Source organism: Aquila chrysaetos, chromosome 13 (genome assembly GCF_900496995.4).
Source record: "Aquila chrysaetos chrysaetos chromosome 13, bAquChr1.4, whole genome shotgun sequence".
NCBI lineage: Eukaryota > Metazoa > Chordata > Aves > Accipitriformes > Accipitridae > Aquila > Aquila chrysaetos.
The window spans coordinates 30,877,573-30,897,671 of NC_044016.1; the positions used below are offsets into that span (position 1 = coordinate 30,877,573).

Here is a 20,099-nt window from a genome sequence, read left to right on the forward strand (position 1 = left end):
AAAAAAAAAAGGCTAAATTAGGTGCCATCCATCCCTGCTTCTGCCTGTTGAGTGTGGGAGCTGAAAGCTAGCTGGTCTAATTTGCCCATCATTCCTGTGAACTAAGGCCCAGGCTAGCAACAGGGACAGGCTGGTGACAGCAGTCTGAATTTAATCCCTCTTGCTGAGATGGTACATGGCACACTCCTTCAGGTGCCCCTCCTACCATCACATCTCAGTAACCAAACTTTGGGTTTTGTCATGGTACCCACAAGTGTATCAGTTAAGGTGCACATTGCCGGGAGCTGTTGCACAGAGTCAGGCAAGAGTGGTTTAGGCAAATGGTAAGCAATACTTGTGAAACAGAGTTAGTGTCACCTGGGTTTCATTTGCTTTTAAAATGGGATTAAGAAAGGCAAAATAAGGTGAATTTGCTCTCCAGGCAAAAAGCAAAGCTCGTCTTTTAGGGACTGAATTGCTGACCCTTAGTCGGTTTAAAAAACAAAACAGAAAAAATGACCACCTTCTTTTGCAATCCATTCTCCTTCTAATCCTAAACTGGATCCTATCCTGCCAACAGCTTTCTCATTGACTTCATCGGCTCCACGGGAGCATCCCTGTGGGTAAAGTTACACCAGAAGTGCAGGAAGAATCAGGCCCTAAATGTAAATGATGAGTTACAACACACACAGTTTTGCTCTAATTATTTATAAGAAATCATTTCATTATAAATAGGTTTTTCAGTTAAATGTATTGCTAGCATTACCTTATTACTTATTCATAATTAATTAAATCATAGCAGATTTCTATGTTGTTATCATTTCCATATACTATAAATAATTCAGAAGAAATGTTGGTTCTTTCAGGGTACTTTGTATGTGCAGATAAGGCGAAGGAGCAATCTGGGCCTGAGCAGAGCAAAGTTACTCTATCCTCAACTTTTTCACAAGCACGTCTTTAGAAAAACTGGGAAGGAACAGGGCAGGGGGTGGCCAATGAGTGAAATGAAATGCTGGTTCCTGTCATCAGCATTGCAGGGCTCCTGGCTCCACGCAGGGCATCTCCTGGCTGCTTTTCAGAGTAACCAGAAGGAAGTGCAGATCTGTAGGGGTGAAGGACTTGAAGCTGTTACTGATCCACTGGTCTGACTTTTCTCCGCAGTATTTGCTTCCCTTGAAGTAAAGGGAAGGGGGGTTTTGTTGTCACTGCAAGCTTGATTGGCCTTCTGAAAAACAAACAAGAAATGTTGTTGGAGAATTCACATTTAAACTAACTTTAGAAAAGTGTTTCAAGTTCACTTACCTGGGAAATACAATCCTTATTCGTGAGTAACAAGAGAAAACCATCAAGCTTCCAAGCAGAATCTTACATATATTTTAAGACTTTGCTCATTGGTACTGGCATCTCACTGGTTTATAACAAATAGGAAGGGCTGGGAGAGTTTCTTGAAGCCGTTTATTACTGGTGCTGTCTCCTTAACAGTGTCCTAATGGGAAAGAGCTTTGTGAATCCTGAGATTCAAATCATGTCGGGATGGGGGGGGGGGCTGGACTGCAGCAGTGGGGTGTGCTCCGTCACCCCCAAGCCCACCGGGGAGCTGGTGGAGGCAGGAATCGGGGCGAGCGTAACTGGGTCAGGCACGTGGAAGGTGCGATACAGTCAGGAGTTGCTTCAAAGTTGAGGAAATGAAAAGAATAAGCCCAAGAAATGAGCTGAAGCAGCAAGCTTCATTTAAATCACTGGATACGCTCCCTAAGTGATTTTTCTGGGTGCCGGCATATCTGTGCTGCACGTCTGCATTTGCACCTCAGGAAATGTTAGCATAGCACACCCGTGGGGAAATGACTTGCGAATAAGGCTGGCCACCAAGACATGGCTGGCTGGAGCTGAGCTGTGCTGGATGAAGGACCAGCTTGTGGCTGGACTTCTCCATCTCATTTCCCCACCGGGGAGAGGTGGGGAAGCGCCTAATGGCTGCGCAGGGCCGAGGCAGAGTGTTTCAACAGGGGGGAATTGCAAGGGGATGGTGCCACTTCCATCAGGAGAGCTGTAGGAGGCACCTCGTCGTCCCTGGAAAAGGCCTTAACAGAGAGAGGAGGGCTGAGCAGTGTCCCGCCTGCAGGGAGGTGAGCGGTACCCCTGCACCCCGGGAAACACAGGCTCCTGCCTGCGCTCCCTGCCGCCCTTGCTCAAAGTCAATGGAGGAAAAGAAGGTGGAGGTGATGCCGACAGAGAAAAGAGCGCGTGGATTGGAGCCCCTCATGCAACCCGTGTGGTAGGAAATGGTTACGGTGCCTCCGCATTGGTTCGGCCACAGAATATGTGCAGTTGTATGCCGCATATCTGGCAAGCAGCTGTCTGACTTTCCTTTGGCTACAGTCACCCGGCAGCAGGTAGATTCCTTATAGATACATACTTAATAGAGCTATCCGTGGTTATTGTCAACAGGAGGAGGTTTGTTGGATGCGATCCTCTGCAGAAGGCTGTTGGATGCTGGGGACAGCTCCTCTCCTTCTGTCCCCTTCCTGATGCTCAGCCAGGGCCGGGTTCGCTCCCCATCCCTGGAGCACGACTGAGCGTAGCCTCCCCATGGGACACCGGGTCCCTCTTCAGCTCCAGCAGGATGAGCAGCAGCTCTCCAGGCCCGATCCCGGCTTTCGTTCCCCTGCGTAAACCCTGGCGGTGCTGGAGTCGCTGTAGATTTATGGCAGAGACGAAGACCTGGCCTCTGCGAGTTTGGAAGAGCTCTGCCCGGTAGCGCAGGAGGAAGCAGGGGCCCTCCTGACGAAAGAGCGTGGTTGGGTTTCTCCATCTGGCAGACAGCACCGAAAACGTCTCGTTCTTGTTCTGGAGAGTTCCCCAGCCATGCTACAGAGTGGCACAGGGGAAGGAGCTGCAACATGATGCCTCTCAAACTGAGTGTAGCCGGGGAGAGTAAAGCTTAGAGTAGCAGCTGGGGCCTTTAACTCTCTAATCTCCTGCTTTTCATTATGTCAGAGTCTCCAAGCTTTCTGTTAGACCAGTTGCCTGCGACAGTTTCCTGAAGGGATGAGACTCTGCTAAGATTAAAAAAAAAGGAAATTATTTGTTTGAAAATTAGTGGTTCGGACATGCAGATTTTTGTGTGGAGGCACGTCACTGCCCGCTGCGACGGGCACGAGAGACCTGCTGTGAAACCCAGCGCTCCCATGGACGCAGCATGCTGGAGCTGCCTGCCCTCTCACTGCGTTTGTACAGCTCCAGCTTACCCTGGGCATCTGACTTTCTGGTATAGCCATGACCTGACATGGATTGGGCCTTTTTTGCCTGCTGGGTGCTATCAGGTTGTCCAGGTAGCAGCTCGCCGTGAGGGGGCTGCCTTGCAAAACCTGCAAAACTGCAAAACCTCCCTGTGTGTCTTGTCCTACCACCGTCCCATCATTACAGAGAACCTGGTGCAGAGGTGTGGACTCAGCGGGCCCCTTGTCTGCCGGAGCTCAGAGGGGCTCCCCAGCAGAGCCAGCTTACTTTCCCTTCACCATCCTTCTGTGTGAACTTCCATCTCGTATTTTTGGCCTTTTAAAACAGATGGGAAAAACTGGGCCTAAAGGCCAATAACCCAGTCTGGTCAAGGAGGGGGTGGAAGCGTTCTCTCCCCCCAGCCCCAGGGAGCCCTGGCTCCCCTCCGGGCATGGCGTCGCAGGCAGGGGTAAGCAAACGAGAAGAAATTGCCCTGACTTAGCAAGAGGTCATGCAGAAAGATCCATGCTGGCAGACGAGACAGTGTGCTAAAGATAACTGTTTGACAAACTATATTTACTCTCCCTTTCTGGGAGGACTTACAGGGGATTTGGAGCATTGTGCTAATATAAGCCATCCAGTGCCTGCGGTGGAGGAAGCGCCTACTCGGGGCTTCTTTGCGCTTGTGTCTTTGCAAGCCATGAAAGGGGACACCGCTGAAAATAGCCTTGTCTCCTAATTGTATTCTTGGGAATGCTAATCAGCGGGCTTGCTCTTCCCACCAGCAGCAACCGGGCAGCAATGCTGTGTGATCAAATGCAGCTGCTTCCCTCCTCGCCACCACCATTTCTCTCGCCAGCAGCGCCAGTTGTCCCTGCCTGTGTTCCTCCCTAACCTGCAGGGGAGGTGACCCATTTTAGGGGTTCTCAGAGCCAGGGGAAAGCCCATTGTCCATGTTTTCTGGGTGTTCTGGGAAACCTCTGCGCTGGAGCTGGCTTTCTGCCTCCCAGAGCTCCGCACCTAAACAAAGGCAATAGGGGGTAGCGCCGGACAAAGGGGCGAAAGAGAGACTCCTCCTAAACAGTCGTGATTTTTCAGCTGATACTCAGTAAGCTTTCTGCCATACAGGGAAAGAGGCACTTGAGATTTTGAGTATGCAGTAACCATGACAAATACAGAAGTACAAAAACAGCTCTAGGCAGCTAGAAAGAACAATACCGAACAAACAAATCAGCCATCTGTACCATCTCTAGCTCCTAAAAGTAAACATAAACACAGACCCACACTGAAAAGGACTGTACTCATAATAAATCAATTAGCTCCACCAGCCCTTGGAGGCAGCAGGGGGTGAGGGGCAGGGACCAGAGGAGCAGACTTCTCCCTGCCTCCCTTCAGGTTGGCTCTCGGGGCTCCCAAAAAACTCTCCTGCAGGCTGGGGAGTGAGGATCAGCTCACCAGAGCGCTCCCCCCACGAGTGACAGCAGGAGTGACACCATGGAAAATCTCGACCCCAGGGGGGGATGTCCAGCGTTCACATTTCAGAGACTTCCTTTCCCAAGCCCCAGCCAGTGAGGGTCTTGTGATCCTTCCTCTCTCCTCTCCTTTGGGCACAGCAGGGTGTTGGGAAGGTTATAAATACAGGCAACTGTTTGCTCTAATCCATCTCTGTCCACGGGGACTGGTAGTGCATCAGGGTCCTCTTTCCTCACTCCCAATTTATCCCTGATTGACTTGCCCATCCCATGGCCACCATTCATAACCCTCAGCTTGCTGTGTTTCTTACTGATGTCTCCTTATATGCCAAACACCCACGGAGAGCCACCTTAAAAAAATCATCCTCTTGAGATGGAGAGGCACCAGAGTGGTGGTGGTGGGGTAGCAGGGCGGCCCATTTGGGAGCTTCGTTCCCTTCTATTCTGCATGGTGGGTGTCTTACTCCAGACAAGAGCAAGGGGGAATGGCCGGATTTGGTAATAAACTACCTCTGTGCTGCGGGAGCCTGAACCCCTCCACAGAGTGTGAAGACCAAGACATCTGCCCTGTAAAGGACCTCTGCTGTGTATCTAAGGAAGGGAACCAGACCCTTAGGGCTGCAAACCAGGGCTGCGCTCCCCACAGCCACCTCCGAAATTAGGGCGCAGTGCTGCGTCCCACCAGCTGGGAAAGGAGAGCAATGGAACATGTCTCCAGGCACACATCTCGGGGTTGCTGACCGGCTTCCACTTTTGAGTCCCCTAGGCTGTCCCCAGCCTCCTGTGACGGGCGCAAGGGCTGTGTGTGAACCGCTCCGCTCACCTCAGGGGATGCCGAGACCAGAGGCTGTGGAGGGCACGCTTGCAAAGTCGCATTGTCATCTCATTGCTGGTGAAGTCGGCAGGCAGGAAGGAGTTTGCTGTTACTGTAAAGATTTGCACTGGCTGCGCCTAATTGCATCCCTTTGGGGAGGGCAAAAGTGGGTGAAACTTGAGTTGGGGACAAGGATTAGGAAAGCAATGCAGACTGGAGGAGAAAACAAACACACCCATGAAAGGGTGGCATGCTAAGCCTAAAATCTGTCACTGTCAGAGAAAGAGCAACAGCAGCATCTGTCTAATAGCACATACCGATGGGGTAGGAACTCTTTGTTGGTGCGTGACCTTCAAGTCATTGCCAGGAATAGATTTTGGCTCCGATTTCAACCCTAAGTAAAGCACCTTCTCCTGTCATGATTTGGAAGCTGAGGTATTTCAGTTTCCAGAAACAAACAGAGCTCGCAGAAGGCAGCCCGATGGCCCTGGCTGCTGCAGAGCCCCACATGGCAGCAGCTCCGGAAACGGCCGGGCTCTGCACTTCGGGAATGACACAGGGCAAAGGGGCTCGATGGGCTTCATCCCCCCCTGCCCCTTGCCATCGTACAGTGGCTCCCGTACGATAATGCGGCTGCATATTTTCTCCTAGTATGTAAGAAAATTAATTTTTTCAGTTCATTCAAAGGACTGAGTGTTTTTTAACAGTATAATTTAGTTGCTGTCCCAGGCTCCTGCTGCTGGTTTCCATACAAGAGCTCTATGTCTTTCCAAAGATCCCGAAGCCCAACAGCCGAAAGGAAGCGCAGTTTCTGAACGGAGGAAGGCCACCTCCTCTTCAAGCTAGCAGAAATACAAGGTGGGACCCAGGGGCCAAAGAGCCATCTATTTTGCATGGCAGCTGTTACCTTCAAACCAAATTAATCAAGCCTCCCACTTTGACACCCTCTCCCCAGCCTTTTTTATGAAGGTGGCTGAGAAACACGGAGCGCTCTGCCCTTAATGGAAAGCGGCAGCCCAGTGAGTGGAGGGCGGCACGGGGGGCTGGGGGGCGCAAACCCCCTTCCAGGTGCTGCTGCCCTGCCCTGCCAGCCCAGGCACAGCCACCAAGCCCCTGCGGAGGCGCCGGGAGTTGCTCCCCTCCGGCTTTCCGAGGTGGACGCGTTGGAAGCCTGTTCTGACAGTAGAGAGGGTCCCCACCCTTGGCAGGGGTTTCAACAGCACTTAGAAATGGGGTCCTGGCTCCCCCGCCTCTGCAAACTGAGGTCGGGATTTGCTTCTTCAGACCTAGCAGCCCGCAGCGGGCTGCAATGAAAAGGTCACGGCCACACACAGCCTGTGCTTCTTCAATGGTCTTCACGGGTGTGCACGTGTTTGAGGGAGGGAAGGGGTGCAAACAGCACATGCAGGCCCCTGCACACTCTGCCTGTCCTCTCACAGCTCAAAAGTTCCTGAACGACCCTCAGGAAGAAAATATTTTGCTAAACATCACCCAGAATGAGAGGTTTCAGTTCAGTGGAAAGCCACGTCTGATACCCCTCTGGAACCTGGGGAACTGAAATGAGAATCAGGATGAGCTCTTGAGAGCAAGCCCTGGCGGTGCAGGGGGACGCAGCTGTTTTTACCTCTGATACTTAAATCTCTATACCTTTAGGAACATTTTCTCTGCTTGTTTGAAATGTCACTTCAGCAGCCATGGAGGAGAATACAAGCCTTTTGTTGCTGGCTGTGTCTGCTCGCTCTGCCTAGCAAACTCTGAATTGCAGGGGATATTACCCACCACAGAAGTAGGATGGCTGTCTGGCAGTGTTTCAGAAACAGAGGAGCAGGCTTGGAACAGAGAATTTTTACAAGGACTGTTTAACTTGCTAAAGTCCGGCACCATTAGTTGGCTTCACACAGGCGAGGAGCATACTGCTGCTTTATGGACCCACCATTGCCTCAGCTAGTCAGGCGTAGCAAGGCAAGGCGGATGGAAAGCCATCAGAACAGACAGGGTTGGTTTTGTATTCACTTTGTACGACTTTAAAGGAGCACAAGGTGTGTGGCAGAAGTCCACCATGTCTCATAAAGGCCCAGCAAAGTAGGCATGCTTCTTCAAAGTCGCTAAGAGGAGGCCGGGCAAGGAAAGCCTAGCTGTGCCCTGTTGCCCCGAGGGAGCCAGGACCCGTCAACTTCCAGCAGTGGAAGTGGTGGCGGGGACGGGTGCTGTCATCTGCAAACCCCTGTCTCCTGCTGTCATTAGGATGTTTAGCAAATCCTGGGATCCCATTTTCTTCCTGCAGGCAACACGTGAGCGTGCCGGTGAAATCCAGCATAAGTGGAGCTGGGAAGAAGATACTCTGTGCGTGACATTTAAAGTCTTTAAGGATGTTGTCAAAGCTGACAGAGCACCAAGCTGGTGTAGCAAAAGGAAAGTAAGGCCTTTATAGGTACTTGGCTTAGGACTAACATCCTACACATGCACAGTAATGACTGTGGCGGGTCTGATCCATCCAAAAACATTGCACGGGACTGCTTGATTCACAGTGGGTGGGCAGAGAGCAGGGGAAGTGCTCAGGAGGGGTTTTTTTGGTTCTTTTTTGTATTTTTAATGGAAGCCACAGCACTTCTCTGTAGTACTGCAAAAAAACCCTGAAGTACTCGCAATTGCCTGAGCTACTGGAGCAGAAAACCCAATGCTGCTCCCAGCGCTGCAGGGGAACCTGCTCCTCCCGGGCATCTTTGGAGCCTGAAACCCACGGCAGCAGGGTGCCGGCTGCAGCCACCCGCTGCCGCGGCCACAAGGAGCTTTTCTGTACGGGGTAATTGTCAAACATACAAGGTTCTGTTTATTACCACATCCAACAGGCATGAAAGGTGCCTTACAGGCCTGTGAGATAATTCCTGGTAGTTAACACTCTTCCCAATTCCTGCCCAGCTCTGGTCCAGTTCTGTACATCTGGGTGGACAGGAGCTGTGGTGTCAGGATTTTCAAATCTTGCAACTCCTGCGTTCATGCCTTTTAAGAGATTTGCTCTTCCAGGCACGCAGGTAGGGTAGGTTTGTCCCTCCCTCAGGTCTGCCTTCTTCAGGATAAAAGAAGTGGGAGCAGAAGGACAGAAAGGGTTTGTGCAGCATGGCAAGGAAAACTCTCTGGTTTACGGATCGTTACAGAGCTCCTGAAAATTAAACTATTTTTCATATGTAATGAACTGTGCGTGTCCTGTACAGCAATAAAAATATCAAAAGTAGTACTAAGAACTAATGTGGGCCATAAATACTGATTCGTATTCATAATATTTTCGTAGGGCCATTATAACTAAAATATAAATGGAGTTTTTATTTTAAACATTTAATATTAATCAAATGGTTATGAAAGTACATAACAAACAACTGTGACATACTCATGGTCTAAATAATAAAAATGAAATGGGTGATGAATTCCTGTGAAAATTTAATTTGCAAAAGAAAGAACATTGCATTAATAAGGCATAATTATATCATCAAATATTTACCATTATTTGCTGGAATCCATTTTATTTTTATTTCACATAATAAAACAGTGGGTACATAAAGCAGCAGGCTGGGCCCCATCCGAACTCTTTTTGTGCCCCCAGGTCGTGCAGGCAATACACTTGTAACTCAGGTTTTGCTGCTGTGTTTCACTGTTTTCCTCTAAAGGCTCCAATGCTGCATTTAAAATTCTGACATCTCCTCTTTTTTGTTACTCAGTACACACCAGTACAATTATTTTGGTCCACATCTCTAGGGAGAATAAATAAAGTGCCCCAATGTCCTTTGCAGACCCAGGTCAGTGGATGAATAACCTTTTCACACAGGCCGTCTGCTGGGTGCTATCACGCAGCAGCCACCTTCACTTCTCCAAGGAGCACTGGCGTTTCCCACCACAGAAGCAGTGAGAAGACAAAACCACGCTGCAGCTCTCAAGCTGATGTCCCCCTCCATCCAACAGCCAGACCGCGGCTGCTGGCGCGGGCGGGGGGACATTTAGCAGAGGATGACACCCACTGATGACCATACCCCCACGCTCTATGTTTTATTCCTAACCAAGTGCTGAGGATTGTTTTCTTCCTACAGGTCTGCCGGCCAAAGGGATTGGGACCTTTTCTGAGATGCTTCTGCACCTGCTGAGGTGTAGGATCCTGATGGGATTTCCATGCAAACAAGTGCTTGGAGGCATGTCCCAAGCATCGGGGCAGGGTCAGCTGGGAAAGGCTGGCCTGGGGAGGCCCTCATCATCTTGAATTGAAGCCTTCCCTTCCAGGATGGTTGTTTTTCCATCAGCTTTTGCAAGGCACAGTTGCTGCCACCCAGTTTTGTGTTGCACTTGTTTTAGACAGCCTTTGCTCAGCTCAGCCAACACTGAGAGACTCAGTGGGTTCTTGGGGTTTTTTTTAGGTTAATTTGGAAAACTTCCCTGATTATACATCTGCCAGCATAATTTACACCTCTGAGGATTGGGTTGATTAGAGAATCACTGAGAATGATTAATTTTATTCATTGAAGGCAGGGCTATGAGTGTGCTGCAACCTGCGACTGAACTGATATTTCCTTTAATTGTTCAGCTGGGTCCCTGGCAAGCCTGAGCTGAAGCTGCACAAACTCGCTCAGTAAACGTTTCTGGTAGCCCGAGCTTCAGTGGTCCTGCTGAGCCAAACCAAGCCCAGCTTGTCTTCTGGCTACAGGCTTGAAGTTCAACACCCCCACGCATGCACACATGGATAGGAGCAGCTTTTTAACTTTGGATGGAGAGGCATGCCTACGTCAGACGCGAGGCTCTAGTGCCTGACGCCGGCAGCAGCAAGCTGCTGAGCGTGGGACGATGTGCTTTGCCCCCTGACTTCAGGGGGCTGCCGTCACCGGTGGCAAGCCCATGTCCCTCCTGCATCTCATGGGCAAGAGTGCTCACTGCCCCAGTATCGGGAGAGGTTGGAGGGAAGGGAAGGCAGCAAGCAAGCAGACAGTGCTGGATCGTGCTGCTATTATTTATTAACGAGGAGGGTAATGGGATAGAAAGCACACTTTAAAATCTGTGGGTACCTCCAGGTGGGGAAGCACACTTTGCAAGCACTTTGGAGGGCTAGAAATCAAAGTGGTCTTGACAAATGGGAGAAATAGTCTGAGATCAATAAAATGAAATTCAATACAGGGCAGTGCACAGCACACACTTAGAAGGAGGACTCAAGCGGATAACGATGCCGTGGGGAAGGGCTGGTCCAGCAGCAGCAGAGCAGGGGAGGTCCAGGCAAGGCAGCAGCTGGTGGTCCGGGACTGGGAAGGGGCCAACCGGGAGGTGCCAGTGGTCACGCCAGATGTGGGGCTGGGGAAATCATCATTCCTCCCTCCTCAGGGCTGAGCTGGGCAGAGGATGTCATCCCACTTCTCCAGGGACGATGCAGGCAAGCGCAGAAGAGAGCAGGACATGGTGGTAGCCTGGAAGACATGGCTTATAGGAAAAGGTTGAAAGAGCCGGTTTGTCCAGGCTGGAAGAGTGGAGGATGAGGGCAGACCTGGCAACATGTCACATATGTAAAGATTGCCATTAGACCAACTAGTCTTCAGGTAGGCAGAGGAGAAGGTGAGCTGTTTCTCGGTGAGAGTGAGTTGAGTTAGAGCTAAAGGAAAAACATGCTGTAACCAGCAGGAGAGGTTAGCCCTGGCAGAGGGCTGTTCCTGTCACCAAAGATATTTTAAAAAGGTTAAACAAATATCAGACAGGGATATCAGACAGGAAGAGAGGGAAGGGGAGGGGAAGAGGGGCTGGATGATCTCTGGAGGTCCCTCAAGCCGTACATGTCCACAACTGCTGTGATTCAGGTTGGGGCAGTGCCCAAAATGTGTCTGGTGAATTCCACACGTGTCCAGAGTGACTCCTCATCCCAAGTTGTACGTTGTCCTAAAATGGTCCTTGATTTTTGCAGAGAGGTCATGCCTCATATAAAATGGGATATTTCAGGCACCACCAGCACCTGTACCCCAAAAAGCACATGCCAGATTTTTAATATTTGAAATTATTTTCTGCAACCCTACTTCAAGCCTGGCTGGGTTTTACACTCATTCAGATCAAAGTTTCTCTACTGGCATGACTACAATGCCTGCCCTGCCAAAGCTAACATATAATACAAATTAAATGATAAGTTGTATGAAATATTGTTTCATCTATATCCAACACTAATATTGTAAGATGTAGAACCCTAACCTCCTTCCTCAAAAATAAAATAAAATGAGAAGTGCCAAAAAAGAGCTGCCAGGAAGAAAGCAAAAGTTATTCAGCATTGTGCTGGGCACTAGCTTAACTAGGAAAGGGGGGTGAGGTTAAGCTGAATGAAGCCAATGTGCAGAATAGGTCAAGTTAGCCAATGATACCATAAAAAAGGCTGCTGTTTCAGGCATGGTCTAGTTAAGTCAGGAGATTTAAGTACAACAGGCTCAGGGATGCTGGAGCTAGAAAGTCGTATTTAGACTAGGAAAGAAAATGTCTTCAGGTGTTGTTATTTCTGGCTCAGCTAAATTCACTCACCTTTCCTAGTCCTGCTTTGCAGACGTGCCCTATGGGACCCTTGGCAGTCTGAGCTACGCTGTGTTGGGTAACGTTCATCTTCTCCTCCCGAAGACGGATCAGAAGTAGCGCACACACACATCAGCATGTTTCACTATTTATTATATATTTAAAGAGTCACATCTTCTGTGAGGAAGGAGAGCTTGAACAGAGAGAAGAGTTGCACACCATGACCGCAGGGTAACACAAAAATAAAAAACCAGGTTTTGCTACCTGTTGTCCTCGCTTTAAGCAACGCCGGCCTCCAGCCAGGGGGCAAGTCCCTGGCTCGCGTGTATTTCTGCTCATCCGCCATCATCTCCGTGCTATTTCTTGCTCTGTTTCCCCAGTTGGCCGGGCTGCGCACCAGTGCCTTTTACGGCAGGGCAGGGGAGGCCGGGGCCCCCGGCCCACCCGCGCCCGCCGGCGCCCTTGGGACGAGGGGGGCCACCGCGGCGGGGGGCGGCGGGCGAGGGGGGGTATATGGAGCTCGTCCAGGAGGATCGCCGCGGCGTGCCATCGGCCTAGCTCGCGCCTCGCCGGCCTGTGCGCTGCTGCCTGCCCCGTGCCCGCTCCCCCGGCCGCGGGGCCCGGCACCGCGGCGGTTACCCTCCTCCTGCTCGCTCTCGCCCGCTGAGGCGGGGGTTAGTCCCGAGGGCGAAAACAGACGTCTGAGGACCCACGTGTTTCGCTTCGCACAGGGCGAAAGCTCGGGCCGGCCCCGTCGCTCGCCCGGCGGTATTTTGGCAGCGTCGGCGGGTGTCGGCGCGGGTTGGGAATTTCAGTCCCTGCCCATCTCCGGTGACAGGCCCCGGTGGCCCCCGACACGCTCTGGCGAATAACCGATGGTTATTCCAGGGCAGAGAGCAGGATCAGACTTCTGCAGCCACAAGAAACACGTTCCTCTGGGTTTATCCTTCCGGCGGCATGACGGGAATAGCGATTCCAGCCTCGCCAGGGTGGTGGGCTCCGGGCACCCGCGTCCCGGCGCAAGGCGGACGAACCCCGGCTTGTTTCACCTCTCCAGGCTGGAGGCTTTCTCCTCTGTTTGTCCGCCGGGAGCCGTGCCTGAGAGCCAGAATTCCCCCCCCCCGCCCCCCGAACCAGGGCTATATTCAGCAGATGCCATGGGTATCTACTGGGTCGTTAGCTGTAAGAGGGGTCTGGCCCTGCCGAAGGAGCTGAACACAGGCAGTGAAACGTACACTTTGTATTTTCGAGATTAATGAGGCTTCTTTCGCATGTGACACGGATGGCTGGATTTTTGGCAGTGCTGAGCACCCACGACTACTACCACATTCACTCGGAGCACGTTGGCAGGCAGCGCTCTGGAAAATTAGGCCATGTTTCTCCAGTGCAAAAGGCTTGTTGATGTGTGGGATATCAAATGTGTAAAATTATTTGCACTCCGCTTCTTAATAACAATAAAAGGATGACTCATAATTACTTTCTGAGAATATTAAAATCCTAGACACAATGCTTCTTGCACCGTACAGTGACTCTGTACAGCACAGTGTATTAAATGCTCTCCTTTATTACAGAATAGTGATGTCTAATAACTCCTGAGCTCAGGTTTCACCACAGTATTTATAATTCACATCCATAATAACATTTTCCCATTTAACAGCCTGGGGCAGACGCCACAATGCGTTTTACAGCACGGGTGCAAATAATGAGATAGGATGATGTCATTGTGTAGCGTTCCTCCTAAGCGATCTAAAAATACTCTCTCCCGCTTTCCCACCTTTCATCATCGCCTGCTCCCTCCCTCCTGATGCTTTTGCGCCCGTTCCCATGGTAACAGCCTCTATTGTAGCCCAGACCCTCACGCAGATGTTGTCATTGATCCAACACCTTGCGGCAGCTTTGATGGCGCATTGTCTTCTTGTTTCCTGCTCTCCTGTCTCCGTCCTCCCCCAGTAAGGATGGGTTGGGACTCTTCCTCCTGCTCAGTGCCTTTGATCTCAAGGAGGAGAAGGGGGAAAGTATCGATTGGGTTTTATTATCAATCCTAATCCTTCTTGGGGTGCTTTCTGAGAGCTAAAATAATATGCCGTGGAGCCAGCTACAGGTTCGCTTGTGTGGTTGTTAAAATGGGTGCCTTAAGTAAAACCACTAGAGGAATCAAGAGCAATTAGCATTGGGAGACCCTAATTAAAACCTCTCTCTGACAGGGCATGGAAAACTTGTGTTTCACAGGGCGATGCTGCTGGTTTACTGCTTGCACAGTCTGATCAGAGCCTTTTTTTTTTTTTCTTCCTTTTTCTTTCTTCTGCTTTTTTTCCCCTGCTAAGCGCCTAGGGAAGTTTCCACATTTTGGCCGTGTTCATTGTTCAGGCTCTCCCCACCCAGGCTTGTCGCTCCAGCTTGGCTTGAAAGGAAAGGGAGGGAGGTGGCAGAGCTGCGCTGGAAAAGCTGCACCGTGGATTACTGCCGAAATGAAATGTAGCTGTAAGAAAAAAGCAGAGAACAAGGAAATTCTGCTTAATCACCTATTGTCTGCAGTTGTTTTGCATTCTTCACCTGTCACTCCTTGCTGGAGTCGGACGTTGTTCTCCTGATGATGAGAACCTGACAGACGGATGGTAATGAATGTGTAACTGAAGACCTGGGCTTTTGCATCTGCATTATTTATTCACCTAAAGCAGGAGCTGCTCTATATTTAGAGTATGATGTCAGTGGCTTGTTTGCATCCCTAGAAGTTGGCAGGGAGCCACATCTCACATGATATATGAAATCACTGATAAATGCTTCTTTTCACTGAAAGAAAAACAGCTTAATAAATGCGGCTCTTTTCTGCTTTCATCTCTTCCCTCCCCACCACGCTCCCTTCCCCTTCTGGGATTTGTCTCTCGGTGGCAGAGCTCAGCAGCATCTGTGAAGTGGAAATGAGCAGGCAGTACCGCAGATCAAAATGAGGCCGTGGGTACGCTCGGGAAGTCGCTGCCCTCCCAAGCCCCCCTCCGCTCCCCCCTCCGAAGTCCTGGGGCTCTGCCAAAGACCTAGTCAAGCGAGGCGGAAGGGAAAAAAGAGAGCGAGGGAGAGCCGCCTTCTCCGCGCAGCACAGGCTTTGCGGGGACGCTGGTATTCCTGGTATGTAATGAGTTTCAGTTGGGTTTTAGCAGGCAGGGAGCAGGGGGGACAGGCAGGGCTCCCACGCGCTTTGCTCAGCGCAGAAATGGCACCGTGACAGATGCTAGCAGTTATCTGTCTTGAACACATCTTTGGTGCAAGCGTCCAGCAACGAAATCTTACATTCACGCTTTTGTAGGGGAAACGCAGCCGGGGAGCTTTTCTGGCATTGCTGCGAAACCAAAGGCCGTGCAAAAATAGCAAGTTTTATGTATAAAAAATAGATTCGGGTGCCAGATCTTCAGCTGCCGTTACCTGGCAAGGCTCCACCGAATTTCCATGCACCAGTTCGCGTCAGCTGAGGGCCTGATCCTTAATTCAAACGTGGGGGGAGTCAGGGGCGTAAAGAAGCTCAGCGCAGCTCCTAGCTCACAGGGGCATGCCCATCCTGACAGCTTAGGGCTAGTTTTCTAAAGCCGGCAGGTGCCATGGCTTCACAGCCTATCTCGGCTCTCCATGGCAGCGATGATAAGAGCTGTAGGGAGCTGCAAATGTGTCATCAACAGAGCCCAAGGCTACAGTTTGGGGCCTGAGTGGGTTGCTGCTTTGGCCATCACTCACTCAGATGAAGAACACAGCCTGCCGTGGGGCCAGTGTCCTCAGCAGTGCCCAGTGAGATGTGAGAAATAAATTTAAAATAGGCGATTGACCCAAGGAAACAATCAGACCATTTGTTTCAGCAAGGATTTCTTGCAGCGGGCAAAAGCAGTTAGCGTGAAGCCAAAGATTTACTCTCCCTCGCATTTCCCTACCAGGGTTTAACATGACTGCTGCCGACGCAGACCCAGTAAGAAGCAGGAGGGAGAAAACGTAGCCTTGCTGCAGAGCTGCTATGCTGCAGATGAATGACTTCGCCTGTTTATTAAACAAGCCCATTCAGGCTTCCGCTCCATGGCCATTTGCTTGATGGGTTTGAACAATAATGAACTAGGATTAAAAAACCCCTGCCCCTGAGAAATTCAGGCTGCTCCAGCAAATGGGATCAAATAAAGTTGGTAGTATCATGTGGCCTGCTAATGTTCAGAAATGACATCCATGTATCCTGAGCTTATTCAAGCCAGCATTTTGCTTTGTTTTTGGCGAAGAGGGTGACCTGCAGGTTAAGCATCAGAGAGACATTTGGGAGGAATTAAACAGAGAAAGGTGGGGACGGGGCACGAAAGGAAATTCTTTCAAGAGCTTTAGCATAAAACATCCCTCTATAAAGGAATATGCGAGACAAGGTTTTAGATGAGACAGTTGTCCTCCCAGGAAAACATCATGAAGTTGTTACACAGAAACTCGTTAAAGAAAAAAGTCAGCCGATGCCACAAGATGATATCTCAGTAGTCCCAGATGTTTGCTGTTCTGGGAAAAAAGGAGGAAAGATTACTCTCAGAAATCCACCCTGTGTCAGCGGGGTACTCAAGAAAACTTGGACTGAGTTTGTAAAATAAAGATGCTGCTCCTTGGAGTAATATAGGCAGCAGCCATAAATAGCTAGCTGCCATTTCAAAATGCTGAATGGATCCTGAGGGCCTGTACTGGGCAGGAACCAGTACGATGGCTGCCATGGGACTGGGAATTAGAAAACCTGGCTTTGTTCCTGATCATGTAATGCATTTTCTGTGTGATACTGGGAGATCCTGATAGTCGTCTGCCTCCATTCCTCTGAGTAAAACCGGAAAATCACTTTTTCCTTTCCCCCAAGGTCATGATCCTTTGCATGTTAAACATTGAGGGCTGGGGTGGTCTCTCACCGTGCCTCCACCAGCTTGCTCGGTGGCAGGTGCTCTGCCCTCTGCTTGGGCTTCAGCCATAGCCATGTGGCTACTAAGGACGACTGCTTACGCCTGGGCCAAATCTTGCAGAATTGCCCCTCGCTGTTACTACTCTGGCGAGCTGTAAGGAGCTCGTCTCGCTGGTGTCTGGACACCATTTTTTGCAGCAGTGTTATAACTGAGAGACCGTGGCACAGACGTGGGGAAGGGAGGGGGACCCCCATTGATGGGACAGAAGGATGAGGCTCCTGAGCCCTCCCAGCAGGGTGCTGAAGGGATACAGCCGGGCAAGGACTTGTGCTCGTTGTCCCCCCCGGCACTAGCAGCCATCCCAGGGATTAGCAGCCAGCGCAGTCCTAGCTGCAGGCAGGGCAGGTGGCAGGGGGAGCAGAGCCAGCCACGGCAAACCCCGGGGTGAGCCTGTGAAACAGGTTTTTATCGTGTCACCCCCAAAATCCCCACCACGAGCAGCCCTCAGCTGCTGTGAGTGTAGGGGGGCATGTGTGGCTGAGCCGCGGGGCCAGGGAGTGAGAGCAATGGCTGTGGGGTCTCCCAACTTGCTCCTGGTCATCTTAAATGTTGTGCATGCAAGGGAAAAGACAACAGAGTGCCTGGCGTGCAGGCAGCGGTGCAGTGCTTTAACCGGCACCTGGAGCGGTGGGAGTTGTCACGAGGGGGTCTGGACCTGATCTAGCCCAGCTTGCACTGGCAAATTTCCTACCGCCAGCTGTAGGTCAACATCACAGCTATGTGATGTGCAGACACAGCGCTCAAACACCTAAGCCAGCTTTATTTCACACTTTTCATTATTTTGGGAGATGTTTCCATGGAGGTTCTCATTTCGGTGTAGCAGTCCCCTGTTTCACTGCGGCTAAAGACCTGACCGTGACTTCAGCATCATTTAACAGCCAAGGAAATGAGGTGAGAAAAGGCTAAACTGACAGCGGGCTGGGCTAGTGGGGACACCCGCGGGTGGCCCTAAGCAGCGGAAAGTCCACTGAGAGGAGACTGAATTAGGAAAGCTGTGATTACTTTTTTTTTCCCTCCAGTGAAACCTAGGAGATAACCTGCAAAGCTTTGCTTGCGAGCAGAGGTGATGGAGAGGGCGTCCAGTGGATGCATCTTCTCAGCAGTTCCCTGGAGCATGAAGCTGCAGGAGGGGCATTTTACACTTGCCATTTTTGACCAGAGGATTTAAGGGCCATCCAGCAGAGTATCTAACTCTAAAAACACAATCAATCAATTAGTTTTGGTGTTCTCAAATTGCTGTACTAAAGCAAGAGAGAGAGATAAAACAATAGGATGTCAACAGAGCTGGGAGGTTAAGCCAGATATGCTGAGTCTCTCTCCGGGGCATAACCACAGCACATACCTTCCTCTTTGGCCCACAGCAGTTGCATTTTAAGGCCTGTTCATCTGGATCAGTGACAGAGCTATTCTGTTCTAGAGGGTCAAAAGCACTTTTCACATATTTTCACATATTTTCTTAACACGGCAATAACCTGGGTCTTTACTACTTAAGCAAAAGGCAAGTTGCTCTGCTTATTTATCTTCATCTAGTATTTTGCTTCATGTGAAGCTTCAAATGAGAAAAATATCTACATATCCTCAAAGTCCCTAAACCCAAAGCATTTAATAAGAAAGAAGCCATTAGTGACCCACCATTCCCTTGCATCCAGAACAATTTCCAGCTGAAACCCTGACAACAATGGAGTGATTCAAAGCTCGCAGATGTTTCATGAAGATTTTCTCAGAACATCTAGTCAGATGGATTTCACAAGTGGGCTCTGTTTGCCATCAGACAAATATGATATATACTAGATTCACCTCACCTTTACCCATAAACCACTCGAATGAGGCTTCATCAAAGAAAGTATGCTTTTCATCATGCTTTTTACTGGCAACAGAGTTGTGCCCAGAAGCACTTTGTGCTAAGCCTTTTTCTTGTAAATACTTACAGGCTTATTGCTCATCCTCCCTCATTCAGGACATGGTGGGGACTCAGGAAGGGGAATGACACTTCCACACGGTTGTTGGCGTGGCCAGTGGGGAGCCTTTCTTGTGCTGGGCTGGGGAAGAGAAACAGCTTACTTCCCCCGTACTTGTGGAGCTCAGCCTTAATTGCAAATGTGATGTCCTTCAGCGTAATCAGTTATTCCCTTGTTCTGAGCTCTCCTAAGTGCCTGATTGACCTTCACTGTCCTGCTAGCTCTTTGTCCCTCCTGGCAACAGATAAGATAAAACCTGTCAATGTGTTGGAGAGCTCTAGCAGATCTTTCCTGTGTGCATTAGGTTGCAGTTGTTCCCTGACATTGTGTTGCCCGCTTGTCCAACTTTGGCTCTGATTGATGGAAGCTAAGAGAAGTTGTTTGAATAGATACAGCAGCCCCATGACATGGGAAAAGACAGGGTCAGCTTAGGCTCACCAGTGTAAGAAATTAAGTGACGAAGCAGTCACCCCCTGCATCTTTCCTGCACATGTAAGGAACCATTTTGTGCCCCTTCCCCTATCTCTTTGCTGCTGGGGAGCAGAAGAAGGTATAGTGGGACCTGTCAGGGTTGTCTTCCCTTTCCCCTTCCCCTCCCTCTCAGTCTCATCTCATCTGCCCTCCCTGCTCTTTCCTGCCCTTGCCCTTCTCATGCCTCTCCCTTAGCTCTTTCCTAATAAAGACCTTAAACCCCATCTCTTTTTACATTGATCATGGCACCATGGTGGTATTTGCAAACTCACTTTAGGTCCCCTCTGCTTCCTGGTTCGATCCCTTTTATTGCCTTGTCTCTCTCGAGATTGCTCTTCAGGTCAAGGACCGCCCTGTGGTTCAGACCTGTAAGATGTCTTGCCAAGCGCAGATCCAGCTCTGCCTGTCCCCTGCACAAGGCCACAGCAGAACAGAGAAACCCCACATGCATCCCGATCCACCATAAAGCTCAAGGGTAGCAAGCTCTGTATTTCCCTTGCCTTTCTGCCAAGTGGGCTGGGCTTGTCCCATGGGCCACCCCGTTGGGCTCACGGGACCTTGTCTCTCTAGAGTGGCATGGCTGGACATGAAGCATAGCAAAGAAGAGGTCACAGCAACGGTCAGTATGTCAACAACATAGGTTAAAAAGGCTTGCCTTTTCAGAAAAGAGAGGCTCTAAATGCAAGAAATAAGGCCTTCACCAAAATCTTGAGCAGCAGGGCTT

The 20,099-nt window shown here is 50.3% G+C and overlaps 1 long non-coding RNA gene across 2 annotated transcripts; it reads right to left on the reverse strand.

The window, feature by feature from the left end:
* Positions 1–10,457: 10,457 nt before the first annotated feature.
* LOC115350451 lies at positions 10,458–19,041 on the reverse strand. 2 transcript variants are annotated; one of them, XR_003926444.2, is made up of 2 exons: positions 18,875–19,041; positions 10,458–14,473 (listed from the first exon to the last, which is right to left on the reverse strand). It is a non-coding gene; the product is annotated as an uncharacterized LOC115350451 (long non-coding RNA). The 2 variants fall into 2 exon arrangements; XR_003926445.2 differs by having other exon boundaries at positions 10,458–13,987; positions 18,875–18,980.
* Positions 19,042–20,099: the final 1,058 nt, after the last annotated feature.